The sequence below is a fragment of the Ambystoma mexicanum genome, chromosome 5q (assembly GCF_040938575.1).
Source record: "Ambystoma mexicanum isolate Mex_15411 chromosome 5q, UKY_AmexF1_1, whole genome shotgun sequence".
Classification (NCBI taxonomy): Eukaryota; Metazoa; Chordata; class Amphibia; order Caudata; family Ambystomatidae; genus Ambystoma; species Ambystoma mexicanum.
The window spans coordinates 657,127,255-657,141,183 of record NC_090933.1 but is presented as its reverse complement, the minus strand read 5'-3'; positions in this window follow the sequence as shown (position 1 = coordinate 657,141,183).

Here is a 13,929-nt window from a genome sequence, read left to right as displayed (position 1 = left end):
CATCTTCTACGCAACTTCACACAGAACCCGGAAACCAACACACATCAACTCACAACACAGCGCGCCACAATTCGGAATATGAAACTGTACTTTAAAATCAAACAGCAACACAGTACATTTGGTAAAGTACATTTATTTGACATTAAATGTTTAGAGAACATTCAGCAATTGGCATATTAAATCGAAATGGAATTTTTGTTTCTTTGTTCTCGATCCGCAAATCCTTTAAAGTTTATCGTGAGTCATGCGCTGTTCCTTTATGGTACACAGGGTGTTTGTTGGTTTTAGTTAAAAGAAGCACTTTGGTCGCACGGTGAACCGCAAGGCTGTTCCATCAACTAGGCACTAGGCCACCGTAAAGGTTGATATGTTGCTTCTAGCTGCTAGTACTGCGTAAGGGCACATGGGCCCTTGGCGATCGTCCCATAAAATAGTCAAAGTAGTGCAGTTGTTTACAAGAAGCTGCCGCTGGCGATTAAAGAATCTGTCGGCCGGGGTCTGGAATAGATGACAGTCGCAGTAGGGTAGGATATACCTGTTTTGAAAACATAAAAATTGAAATTAGTCTCACCAGCCGTTCTTTATTACTTTTATTCATTTTATTTATTACAGCCAAGCTGAATCTATTTGCTTGCGAGGATAGTGCAATGGAGTATGTTTGGCTCTAAAAGCAATGCGAAAACTGACGAAAGAAAAGGTTAACACACAATGCAATGATTTATTAGCTTGAACCACTGAGAAACGACTGTTTGTCTACATGGTGTCGAATGGGCACATACATGCCCATGTGCCCGGTAGAAAGACGATCCCACAAATGTTTTACTTGCTCTTCATTGTAATATACCACACAGAACGAACAAGTACAACTTAACCTGCCTTTAATGGTACGCTATTGGTATTATATTCCGGTATAAAATCGTCTAAAGAGTTACTTACATTATATTTGCCATTACCATTGTGTCGGCATAATGCAATCCGTAAAGCCCACTCTGTTTGTGCCAATGATTTTTCATATACTGAACTAACATGAAACTCAGTGTAGTTTCAGAATTTTCAGCCTTATCGTCTCTTATGTTATTGCACCCCTCATCCAAATGAAGTCCTTTCGCCATGGTCCCTGTCTCTCAAGGTCAATAAACAATAGAACCTTATACTGCCAATGCGAGTCGTGGGCCTCTTCAGCCGACGAGCAAAAAATCAAAGCCGCTGACCTTCACTCTGCATGAGCATACATTCTTACTTTGCAACATCCGGTGTAAAGCCATCTGTGAGAACTTGAATTTTCGACTCCATCTTTCTACTAGGCCTCAATGTGCTAATGCGAACTGGCTTCTCTCCCATCTGCAACGCCTCGCTCGGTGCGTTCTAAGGCCCCCAATTTTGTCCTTGTTGTCCGCGAGCTTTGCAGCCCTAGAGAACCATAACTATGGAGACATTGACTTTTTGGGGGAAGGTCAGGAAAAGTATAAAGTACCCAAGGAGTTGAGTTGAAAGTGAGATTTATTGTTTGTTTGTTGTATTATTTGCAATGCGCAAGCCTCCCCTCAGTTAACAGTGCGCAGCATTTACATGAGATTGCGAAGCTTAGTTACAGCAACAAAAATATATACATACACATATTGACAAGGTCAGCGATATGAGGTGAATAGAGAGAGAAGTCAAAGATGACACCCAGGTTGTTCGCCACTCAGGATGGTGATGGGAGGCTTAGCATACTTTGTCTGTACACTGTACAATAACATTTTTTTCAAAAAGGCAATCAGATTACAATGATTTAAACCGGGATTTGTACTTGTCAACGAGCTCTGGTTTGGGTGGACATGGCACAGTGGCAATGTTTGGTGGCAATGCATCAGTGCTCTGCACATAATCGCTTGAAATTCCATGTCTGTGCTTCTCTAGTACATTAACAATAAGGCTTTTAACAAAGTCGAACTCCATTTCCTCATATACTGGTTTCACCACCCATTTCTTACTTCTTTTTGCAAAGTCCGTAGTGTAGCAAAGCATCCCTACATTTCCCATAGTCCTAGATTTTTCACGGCACACATTCTCGTTATGGGCCAAGACCGCTAGTAGAGTCCTATGTTTCATGCCCTGTATGCCAAAATGCAATCGCTTTGGCCTGTACTTTAGGCACATATTATGGGACACCTCCAAACCTCCTGTGTGACAGAATTCCGTCAGTCCCCTCAAATCTCTTGATAGAGTTTTATCAAAAACAATCTTCTCAATGGCTTTGTGTGTAGGTGAAGATGGAATGAACCACTTCTTCTTCCGTGCCTCCTCTGTGGACAAAGGGCCATGTTCACATTGGTGGAAATGTTGGTTTTCTGTCCAGCGGTGAACGTTGGTACAGTGGTGCATCAGTGACTGCAATTTTTCATGTAGGATTTCCACTGACCATTCACAAGTTTTGGGGCTACACCAAAGAGGATTGCTGATAGACTGGGACCACTGTGAAATACTTTCTAAACCTTTTTTTTTCCCTGCAGCCGAGATTTTCTTATTGATTGATTTAGCAAGATGCCATACGTCAAATTGATGTTTAATATGTGGGAACTGCTCTCTCATTGTCTTGGCTATTGAAATGTGTCTGTCTGTGGCTATGAGGTCGATGTGCATTCCCCTCGATTGTAGATATTCCAATGATTTTATAAATCCTAGTTTCTCCATGGCCACTGAGGATTTACATTGGGACACCTGCACGACCACCAAACTCACAATTTTCTTACTATCCATGTCCTGAAAGTGGTAGGTGCAGTACTTGGCAGAAAATCCAGGGCTGTCGCACTGTCCATCGGCGGCTAGCCTGAATCGTTTGCCTTCGAATGTACTTTCTAGAGACAATTGTTCAATTTTCCAAGCATCACTAATGGCCGGAAATAGATAATCATGTTGGAATTTGTAGTACTGCGTTTTAGAAATGAAATGGAGTCCCAGAAACTGAAAGAAAGACTCTAACTTTCTAAAACTGGACCCACTAAAAAGTGAGGCAGCTGCACACAGTAGATTGCCTGCTGGCTGTTTCCCCAGCATCGGTTGTGCAGACCATGAGAACGTATGATGTAATGTAGAGGCGGCATGTATTTTTACGTTACTGCCTTGTGTTTGACGAGTCACATGAATCAATGGCTTCCTACATACTTCCCCTCTAACAGAATGCCCATATTTCAGCATGCTTATAATATTCATCAAACAACTGTTGAATACTATGTATTTGCCCTCTTTCATTAGACTGTCATCCTGCATCACAGTTGTTTCGGACTACATCGTTGCGGACATATCACCAGAATTGAAACTAATATCCCTGATATCAGGTTCTGATGTGTCAGTGAATAGTGCTGCTGGTTCATTCTCTGTCATTTCAACATCTGTTACTTGAACATTGATGGGAGAACACAACAATGTCGACAGCTTTTTGGATGGCATTTTTTTTGCTGGTGTAGATTGTGTGAATTGATCTGCGAATACTTCAGAGCTATCTTCAATACATCCAGTATCATCTTCTTGTGGTTGTGCAGTCGCACTATAGCAATGGTCCAATAAAAGTTTACTGGATTCTCCGGACACAATCAATTCATGTTCCGGCCATTAGACATGAGCATCTCGAGTCTGAACACACCGCGCCTGAATTAATAGTTCCTCCATAGTGTAAATGGTCTGGCAAGCAACATCTCTCATTTGCTTCACTGTCTGTGTATGTATAGTTCGTACACCCACGGGTAACTAGAGGACAGATTGGAAAAGGGATGTTCAGTTTAAACACAAGATAAAGTATAGTACAATTGACAGAAAAAAAACATAATATAGTCCCCACCACAAAAAGATTTCTAAAAATATGACCTGCTTGTAATTAACCTTATTTTTGTTTCTTTTCTTTGCAACTTTCTTGACTCGAACTTCAACATCTGAACGCTGTTGCTCCGATTCGTTTCCACATGTCCTCCCTTCCTCTTACGCTGCAACGACTATATTTTCTGGATCCGCATAGACAGCACAGAATGACGCTCCATCGACTCCCTGAAACATAGTACTTTCATTACTATGTATCACAATATTGAAAACATAAAACACATGTGAGGACGACCACACAGGTACATCTCAATAGCTAAAAATGCATTAAACATTGTGTAGAACAATCAAACGAAAACAATTCAAGCTCTGATTATCTAGTTCCCTGAAACACAGTACTTGCGTTAATAAGGAAGAAAGTATAGCAAATGGAATCACGTTATATGATCACGCTCGATGGAGCTGTCAGTATCCATACCTCGTGCTGCTGAAGAATATCTGCGCACATCCGAAAGCTGTTGTGCCGATTCGTATACGCATGGTCCCGCTTCCACTTCCACTGGAATTACTTGAATGTCAGGCTCCGCATCAAGTGCAGGGGTTGATGCTCCATCTACTGCCTGAAACATAGAACTTGCATTAGTAAGGATTACAATATTGAAAACATAACACACACTTGGGGTCCACCGCACAGGTACATATCAATGTCTAACCACCAATGAAACATTGTGTAGAACAATCAAACAACAAGTATTCCAGCTCTGATGATCTAGTTCGATGGAGCTGTCAGTATCCATACCTCGTCCTGCTGATGAATATCTATGGATGTTGTCAATGTGGTGGATGCTTCAGCATCTCCCTGAAAGACAGTACTTGCATTAGTATGGATACCACTAATGGATGTATGGATACCACTAATTATAACTGAAAACAAACACCAGGGAACGACAACTAGTATATCAATTGGAAAGCACTAACCAAACATTCAGTAAAATAATTACACCATACATCAAAAACCATTACTTGACATGCATAAAACAAGTCTGTAGAGGAATAGCTAAGTAAGATTACCTGATACGCGCTGGAAGTGGCTGATAACTGCGGGCACGTCACAGATGTAGAATGTTCTTGCTTCAGATTTAGTGGATAGTCAAGGAGTTGTAAAGGTAAATTATTGTTTGATAATGAAATGCCAATATAAAAAGTTGCCATGTAAGCCGACAGAATAATGCTATTGAAAATGCACAATATAGCACAGTTCCCTGTGCCCATAAAAAGATTTCCTTTGGGGGTTATAAAATCGAAAAATAATTTATTGATAAATGTCATTATTCAAAAAGCTATACACTCATTTCAATATCGAAAGTATTACAAGGGACACAACACCTAAAATATCAATTAATCCATTCGGCTACCTACACACTACCGCAAGGCCTAAAGCTAAATCCGGACACTTGACTCACAGTGGCGGAATGTGGACGAATAGAGTGGGAATAGCGTTTGCGAGCAATTTTCGTGTCGTTCGCCGTTTATTCTTCTTTGTTACCCAAGATGTGGCGTACATGTTCGAGGAAAAGTGCCAGCTGCAGATGCGTATCGATCACCCCTCTTGTCCTCAAAGACTTGTTGGACTCTACTTTCAAGCTCATCCAGTGGATATCCGCAATGTCTGACCCATTCTCTTATTCGATGAACAGTTTTAGGGAATACATGCATTGTAGTGCATTCAGATTTAGCATGGGTCTTCGAAGGGCAACCGATAATCGAACAGGCAGGCTTTGTTGAAAATTCTGAAAAGTAAATATCAAGATTATTATAAAACCTTGATGAATAAAAATTTCATAAAAAAGTAAATGAACCATACCATGTTCAATGCAAGGTTTGTTTTGGTCGCCGGAACTATACCAGTTCATCATGTGCGGCTTAGTATTTGCATTACTTTCACAAATTAAAAAATGATGGAAGTAAACTCTGAACATGTTACTCGTCCCTTGGATGTATTGTCTTGCACGAGAAGGAAACATGCTTACATTATAGACAGGGCCCGCGAAGGATGCAATTCGATGACAATTTACACAGATGAAAATAAATAGATCTATTGATAGCACAACAATTGAAACTCAAGTCAATAGCAATGAGACCAATGAACATAGCACTATTGAGTACTCTACTCGCAAATAGATAGAAATTTAAAAATGACCGAAATATGACTGTGATACATGGCCTTACCTTGACCAACAAACAGTTAGATTCTGCAAGCCTGGTAGTTTGTGGCAGGAGAACAGGTAGATGGCCACAGCTAGCACACTAACGAGTTTGCTTGAAGCGCTCACAGAAGTTCACAGATAGCACGACGATAAGCAGATTAGCATCGATCTCAGTGGTTCTCAGGCAGCACGTTCAGGAGTTGACTTGCAAAGCACAAAGATGTTCTCATGAGACATATCAAGTGGTTTATAAAGTATTAGGAACAGGGGTGTGTTTGTGAATGAATGACGTGTATATGTTGTGGTATTATGTGGTTTGCCGGGGGGGCGGCGAGCGTGAGGGGGGGTCCTGGCCAGAGACACGGTGTAACGCTCACCTGATTCTCGCAGAGGCGCCGGTCTTGACTGGGCGACTACCGTATCTTCAAAGGTGATGTGTAGCACCCGGTTGGCTCTTTGGGCTGGACCTCTGTGCACTGTATGCCTGACGTGTAGAGTAAGATGTCTTAGGTAAGTGAATGCCGAGCTCTCCATCTGCCTCGGGGCAGGGTGCTGTAGCCAGTTTCTTCACTGGATAGGTAGCGCAGGCCTCTTGACTTCAGAGGACTGCTGTCCGTCGTTTACTGCACGAACGGTAAGTTTTGAGTCATTCAAATGTCTTTTTAAAGTCTTTAGTAATGATGTCTCTTGTTTTGCAGGGTTCCGGCGATGGCGGATGACGGGCTGAAGCGAGTTGAAGATGGAGCCCGTGTGATGAATAGAAGCGCCTGGAAGCACGTGAGTAAGCGCTTGTTGCCTGCTTCACGATGCGCTCTAACTGTCTTTTTATTTTGCAGGTACGAGGTCGGAGCGGCTGCAGGGTGCCGGAATACCCACTGGATTAGATGTGGAAAGGAGTAATGGCACGTGAGTATTAAAGTTCCCCAATGTCTTTAAACGCACCTTGTTTTGTCTTTCAGATGCGGATGCAGCGCCGAAGGCCTCCGGAGCGTGCGAAGAGTTGGTAAGCTTTTGTCTTTCAGATGCCGGAATGCAGTATGAAGACCTCCGGAGCGCACGAAGAGTAGGTAAGCCTTTGCCTTTCCGATGCCGGAATGCTAACCTGTTCTTTCTTGTCTTTATAGGTGTTGCTGAAGACTGGATTCAGGATGGTAAGCCTTTGCCTTTCAGATGCCGGAATGCTAACCTGTTCTTTCTTGTCTTTATAGGTGTTGCTGAAGACTTGATTCAGGATGGTAAGCCTTTTTCCTTAGGCCCAGGACTGGATGCAGAAGACACGATGAGCGTCCTGCTGCAGAGGGTGCAGAATAACGCAAAGCAAGATTCATCCACCGGGTGTGGTTTAAATAGCCTCCTGTAGTGCTTAGGTGTCTCCTTCCACAGCCACGCCTAAGTAAGAAAAGAGTTCCTGGTAAGAAAAGAGTTCCTGCCTTCCAGAAGAGTTCCAGTGTTCTAAATCTAGGGAGTGGCTCCAGCCCCACCCAACAGGAAAAGTAGTTCCAAACAGAAGAGGATCAGAGGCTCAACTGGCAGGCAAGTAAGCAGCATGGTCTGCTGCAGGTAAGTCCACCCAAGCATTATGAGCCCGGCGCTTCCAGCGCTGGGACTGGGCATATTTATGAGCCTGGTGCCACTGGCGCCAGGACTGGGTCCAAAAGGTCCCAATTGGGACTGGTTGGCACTCGGAACCTGGGTTATGGATCTGCTTCCTAGGGAGTTGGGAAAACCCTGACCTTTTGGAAGCAGAGATCATGACAGTACCCCCCCTCAAGGCCCCTCCCAAACCGGGCTTCTCCGGGGGTTTTGGCTTGTCAGGAAATGTTCGGTGAAATCTTTTGATTAGGCGAGGAGCGTGGACATATTCAGCAGGTTCCCAGGATCTCTCTTGGGGGCCGTAGCCTTTCCAGTCAATTAGGTAGAATAGTTTAGATTTGGAGATCTTGGAGTCCAGAATGCTTTTGACTTCAAACTCGAGTTCTCCATCCACTAGGATAGGTTTTGGAGATTTGGTTAGTCGGGTTTGAGGTTGCACGGGTTTTAATAGAGAGACGTGGAAGACCGGATGTATCTTCATGTGCGGGGGCAAGTCCAACTTGACCGCTACTGGGTTTACTATGGTAGTGATGGAAAAGGGACCAAGGTATCTTGGGTTGAATGTGCGTGGCCCTTTTAGAGATAGATATTTGGTGGATAACCAGACTTGATCCCCTACTTGATAGTGAGGGGCTTCCTTCCGATGTTGATCTGCTCCTTTCTTGTATTGTTCTTTAGCCCTTTGAAGGTGAGAAACAGCTTCCTTAAAGGTTTGGGTGATTGTAGAATGCAGGTAGTCTACTGCTGGTGTTTCAAGATCTTGGAGGGGATCCAACTCCGAGGTTCGAGGGTGACTGCCGTACAAAAGAAAAAACGGGGTTTTCCCAGTTCCCGAGTGGACAGAGTTATTGTAGGCATACTCGGCTATCCAAAGGATATCTTTCCAAGTTTTTTCAGTTTGTTGCAGCATGCAGCGTAAATACTGTTCCAGAGTTTGATTGGTCCTCTCGGTTTGTCCGTCGGTCTGAGGGTGGTGACTGGTCGATAGTCTCACATCAATTTGAGCCGACCGACAGCAACTTCGCCAAAAATGAGAAATAAATTGACTACCTCGATCCGAAATTAGAACCGAAGGAAAACCGTGCAGTCGGACGATGTTTTCGAGAAATTCTCGGGCCAGAGTTGCTGCTGTTGGCAAGCCTTTGAGCGGAATGAAATGCGCCATCTTGGAAAATAAGTCCACGATTACTAGAATCGTATTGTATCCGGAGCATGGAGGTAGATCGGTGATGAAGTCCATAGAAAGCGTATGCCAAGGGCGAGGTGGGATGTCAATAGGGCGTAAGAGGCCTGCTGGTCTTTCCTTTTGGCTCTTGTTTTGGGCGCATACTCCACAGGACATTATAAAGTCTCTGATATCTTTTTTCCAAGACGGCCACCAGAAGTAGCGCTTGATCTTTTCTGAGGTCTTGGCTATACCGGGATGACCTTCCATTAAAGAGTCGTGATAACAAGAGATTACTTTTTTCTGTAAATCTGTGCTGGGTAGGTATAATCGTTCTTGGAAATACAATAAGTTGTCCTTTACTGCAAAGTCCTTTCCCTGCAGATGCCAATTCTGTATATCTGCTGGAGTTACAAGTTGCCTGGCTTTATCCTTAACTTCCTATATGGATTCTGTGGCGATTACACCCAGAATTCTTTGTTCGGGAATGATTGGTACAGGTTTAGGGTTGATCAAGTGTTCTTCCACTCCCATCCGAGAAAGGGCATCGGCTTTACCGTTCTTTGTACCTGGTCGATAGGTAATTATGAAGTCAAACTCGGCAAAGAATAATGCCCAACGGAGTTGTCTAGAGGATTGGGCTTTTGCGGTTTTCAAATATTGCAGGTTTCGGTGATCCGTAATCACAGTAACGGTGTGTCGGGCCCCCAGCAGATAATGCCGCCAAGCCTTAAAGGCAGACTTGATAGCCAGAAGTTCCTTGTCAGTAATCGTGTAATTGACTTCAGGAGGCGAGAATTTGCGGGACCAAAATGCCACGGGATGCAACTGATTGGTTACCGGGTCCTTTTGTGATAGAGCTGCCCCCATGGCAAGGCTTGAAGCATCAGTTTCCACGATGTAGGGGAGTTCGGGGCGAGGGTGTTTTAAGATTGGTGCAGAGATAAATTTAGTCTTCAAATCCTGGAAAGCTTGTTCCGCTTCGGTAGACCATTCAAAACGTTTGTTTTTCTTTAACAAGGCAGTGATGGGCTGGACTATTCGAGAGAACTCGGGGATAAACCTGCGGTAAAAGTTAGCGAAGCCTAACATGCTTTGCACACCTTTTACGGAGGATGGTGATGGCCATTTGAGAACTGCATCGACCTTCTTTGAATCCATACACACCCCGCCAGGTGATAATATGAATCCCAAGAATTCAACTTCAGTCACGTTGAAAACACATTTTTCCAACTTAGCGAAAAGTTTGTGTTGACGCAATCTTTCGAGGACCATTTTCACGTGTTTCCGATGTTCAGATTCCGATGAAGAATAAACGAGGATGTCGTCAATGTAAACAACAACACATACATCTATGAGCTCTCTGAGGACATCGTTCATAAAATATTGAAAGGCGGCCGGGGCATTGCAAAGTCCGAAGGGCATGACCTGATATTCAAATAGCCCATACTTGGTGCGGAAGGCCGTCTTCCATTCATCGCCCTCTTTTACTCGTACCAAGTGGTAAGCTCCTCTAAGATCCAGCTTTGTATATATGCATGCTTTTCTGACTTGGTCCAGGAGTTCAGGGATGAAAGGTAACGGATATCTATTCTTAACGGTGATCTGGTTCAAGGAGCGATAATCGATACAAGTTCTAAGGTCTCCTTCCTTTTTTGGAACGAAGAACAAAGCTGAAGAAGCAGGGGACTTGGAAGGACGAATAAACCCATTTGCCAGGTATTGATCCAGGTATTGTCGAAGGTGAAGGTTCTCAGGCTCGGTGAGGGCATAAATTCTACTACAAGGAGGAGTAGATCCAGGTATCAAGTCTATCTGGCAGTCATAAGACCTATGAGGAGGTAGAGAGTTAGCCTGATCCTTCCGGAAAACATCTTGGTATTCTAGGTATTCGGGAGGTAACTGGGGAGTCTCTGAAGAAATTGCGGCCAGTGCAACACCAGGTGGAGGGTGACAAGTAGAGACACATTCTGGAAACTGGACCGTTCTTGCTCGCCAATCGATCAGAGGATTGTGTTTCTCTAACCAAGGTATTCCTAGAATAATCTGAAACTGAGGGGCCTTGATCACATCGAACACAATCTTCTCATGGTGTCCATCTTGACTTACTAGCGTCACTTCTTGAGTGGTATGCGTTACTGGCCCGGAGGCTATCTCCGTACCATCCACCGTAGTAATGACGTCCTTTACAGCCTTGGGACAAAGAGTTAGATTCATCCTCAAAACCATTTCATGATCCACATAATTGCCGATGGCACCGCTGTCGACGTAAGCTTCAATTGCATGTAATCGATCCGGATTATCAGGGCTAATGAGGACCATAGGTATCACGAAATGCGAGGTCACGGAACTGGTTTTTACGCTCGGCAATAGGACCTCTATTCTTGTCGGGCGAGGTTGTTTCCCTGCTCAGAGTTTGTAACTTTGGTAACTGCAGCTCCTACTGCCTTCTTGGCAGGTTTCACCGGACAGTCTCGAAGAAAGTGCCCTGAGTTTCCGCAATATAGGCATAATTGCAACTGTTTCCTCCTTTCCCGCTCCCGTTGTGTTAGAGGACCTTTCAGACCCCCTATTTGCATGGATTCCCCGGAGTCTACTCCTTTGGAAGGAGTTGGCGGTTTGGAAAATACTCGAGCATCAAACTTGGAACGATCGGCCTTCCTGTTCTGCAGCCTGTGATCTATTTGAACGACCAAGTCTATGTAATCCGAACAGTCTTGTGGGGGATTCACTACTTGGGCTAAAACGTCTTTGAGCTCTCCACGTAGACCTCTATAAAACAGCGTAATCCTTTTGTCCTCAGGCCATTGAGTTTCCACTATTAGTCTTTTGAAAGATGCAATATAAGCCAAAAGGTCTTGATTACCCTGTCGCAACGAAAGAAGCTCATTGTCCAAGGCCTGTCCCTGTGAATGTCTTGCGAACAGTTTTTCCATACTAAGCTGAAAGGCTTGAAAATCATGGAGAACCGGATCATCTTGATGAACTAGAGGGATCGACCAGTCTGCCGCATTGCCACTAAGGTACGAAAGTACAAAAGCTACTTTAGCTTGATCAGTTGGAAAGGCTGCTGGCCGGCATAAGAAGTGCAACCGGCACTGATTGATAAATACTGCAAACCTCTTTGGGTCACCAGAAAATCGCTCGGGCGGAGCCAGAGGTACATTCCCAGGTAGGTTGATCTGCACTGGATTCATAGAGGATGTTGAAGGAAGTTTTGCCCCTGATGCGGGTAACGGGGTCTGTCCGGCTTGTGACTGTAGCACTTGTCTAGCAAGATTGTCTGTTCTCTCCTTGGAAATAATTAGTTCCCTTCTTAGAGCATTCGTTTCCTGACGAGTTGCATGCACTTCTGCCCTTAGTTCCCCAAGTAACCGGGCTAGGGGGTCAGTATCCGAGGTTTCCATAGCGCCTGGGCGAGAGTTTTGCGGTAGGCTTTGCGTTCTGTAACGCTCACCTGATTCTCGCAGAGGCGCCGGTCTTGACTGGGCGACTACCGTATCTTCAAAGGTGATGTGTAGCACCCGGTTGGCTCTTTGGGCTGGACCTCTGTGCACTGTATGCCTGACGTGTAGAGTAAGATGTCTTAGGTAAGTGAATGCCGAGCTCTCCATCTGCCTCGGGGCAGGGTGCTGTAGCCAGTTTCTTCACTGGATAGGTAGCGCAGGCCTCTTGACTTCAGAGGACTGCTGTCCGTCGTTTACTGCACGAACGGTAAGTTTCGAGTCATTCAAATGTCTTTTTAAAGTCTTTAGTAATGATGTCTCTTGTTTTGCAGGGTTCCGGCGATGGCGGATGACGGGCTGAAGCGAGTTGAAGATGGAGCCCGTGTGATGAATAGAAGCGCCTGGAAGCACGTGAGTAAGCGCTTGTTGCCTGCTTCACGATGCGCTCTAACTGTCTTTTTATTTTGCAGGTACGAGGTCGGAGCGGCTGCAGGGTGCCGGAATACCCACTGGATTAGATGTGGAAAGGAGTAATGGCACGTGAGTATTAAAGTTCCCCAATGTCTTTAAACGCACCTTGTTTTGTCTTTCAGATGCGGATGCAGCGCCGAAGGCCTCCGGAGCGTGCGAAGAGTTGGTAAGCTTTTGTCTTTCAGATGCCGGAATGCAGTATGAAGACCTCCGGAGCGCACGAAGAGTAGGTAAGCCTTTGCCTTTCCGATGCCGGAATGCTAACCTGTTCTTTCTTGTCTTTATAGGTGTTGCTGAAGACTGGATTCAGGATGGTAAGCCTTTGCCTTTCAGATGCCGGAATGCTAACCTGTTCTTTCTTGTCTTTATAGGTGTTGCTGAAGACTTGATTCAGGATGGTAAGCCTTTTTCCTTAGGCCCAGGACTGGATGCAGAAGACACGATGAGCGTCCTGCTGCAGAGGGTGCAGAATAACGCAAAGCAAGATTCATCCACCGGGTGTGGTTTAAATAGCCTCCTGTAGTGCTTAGGTGTCTCCTTCCACAGCCACGCCTAAGTAAGAAAAGAGTTCCTGGTAAGAAAAGAGTTCCTGCCTTCCAGAAGAGTTCCAGTGTTCTAAATCTAGGGAGTGGCTCCAGCCCCACCCAACAGGAAAAGTAGTTCCAAACAGAAGAGGATCAGAGGCTCAACTGGCAGGCAAGTAAGCAGCATGGTCTGCTGCAGGTAAGTCCACCCAAGCATTATGAGCCCGGCGCTTCCAGTGCTGGGACTGGGCATATTTATGAGCCTGGTGCCACTGGCGCCAGGACTGGGTCCAAAAGGTCCCAATTGGGACTGGTTGGCACTCGGAACCTGGGTTATGGATCTGCTTCCTAGGGAGTTGGGAAAACCCTGACCTTTTGGAAGCAGAGATCATGACACACGGGGTCTGAAGAGGCCATGTGAGCAATGGCACCTGGGCGTGGGATACCTTTTGAAGTGTACATGGTGTTTGGCACCTTGGCCGTTATCGCCCCTGACAGCACACCATGGCAGTGCGCATCCACTGGCGCGAACCGCCATTGATAGAGGGGGGTGGGATGGATGGGCCTGGGGCGTGCAGATAAGGCACAGGAAGACTGATGAATGGAGACACACTTTTGTGGATTGCAGGGGGGCGGCCAGCATCAGGGGAGGCCTGCCTGGAGACACGGGGTCTGAGGAGGCCATGTGAGCGATGGCCCCTGGGCGTGGGATACCTTTTGAAGTGTAC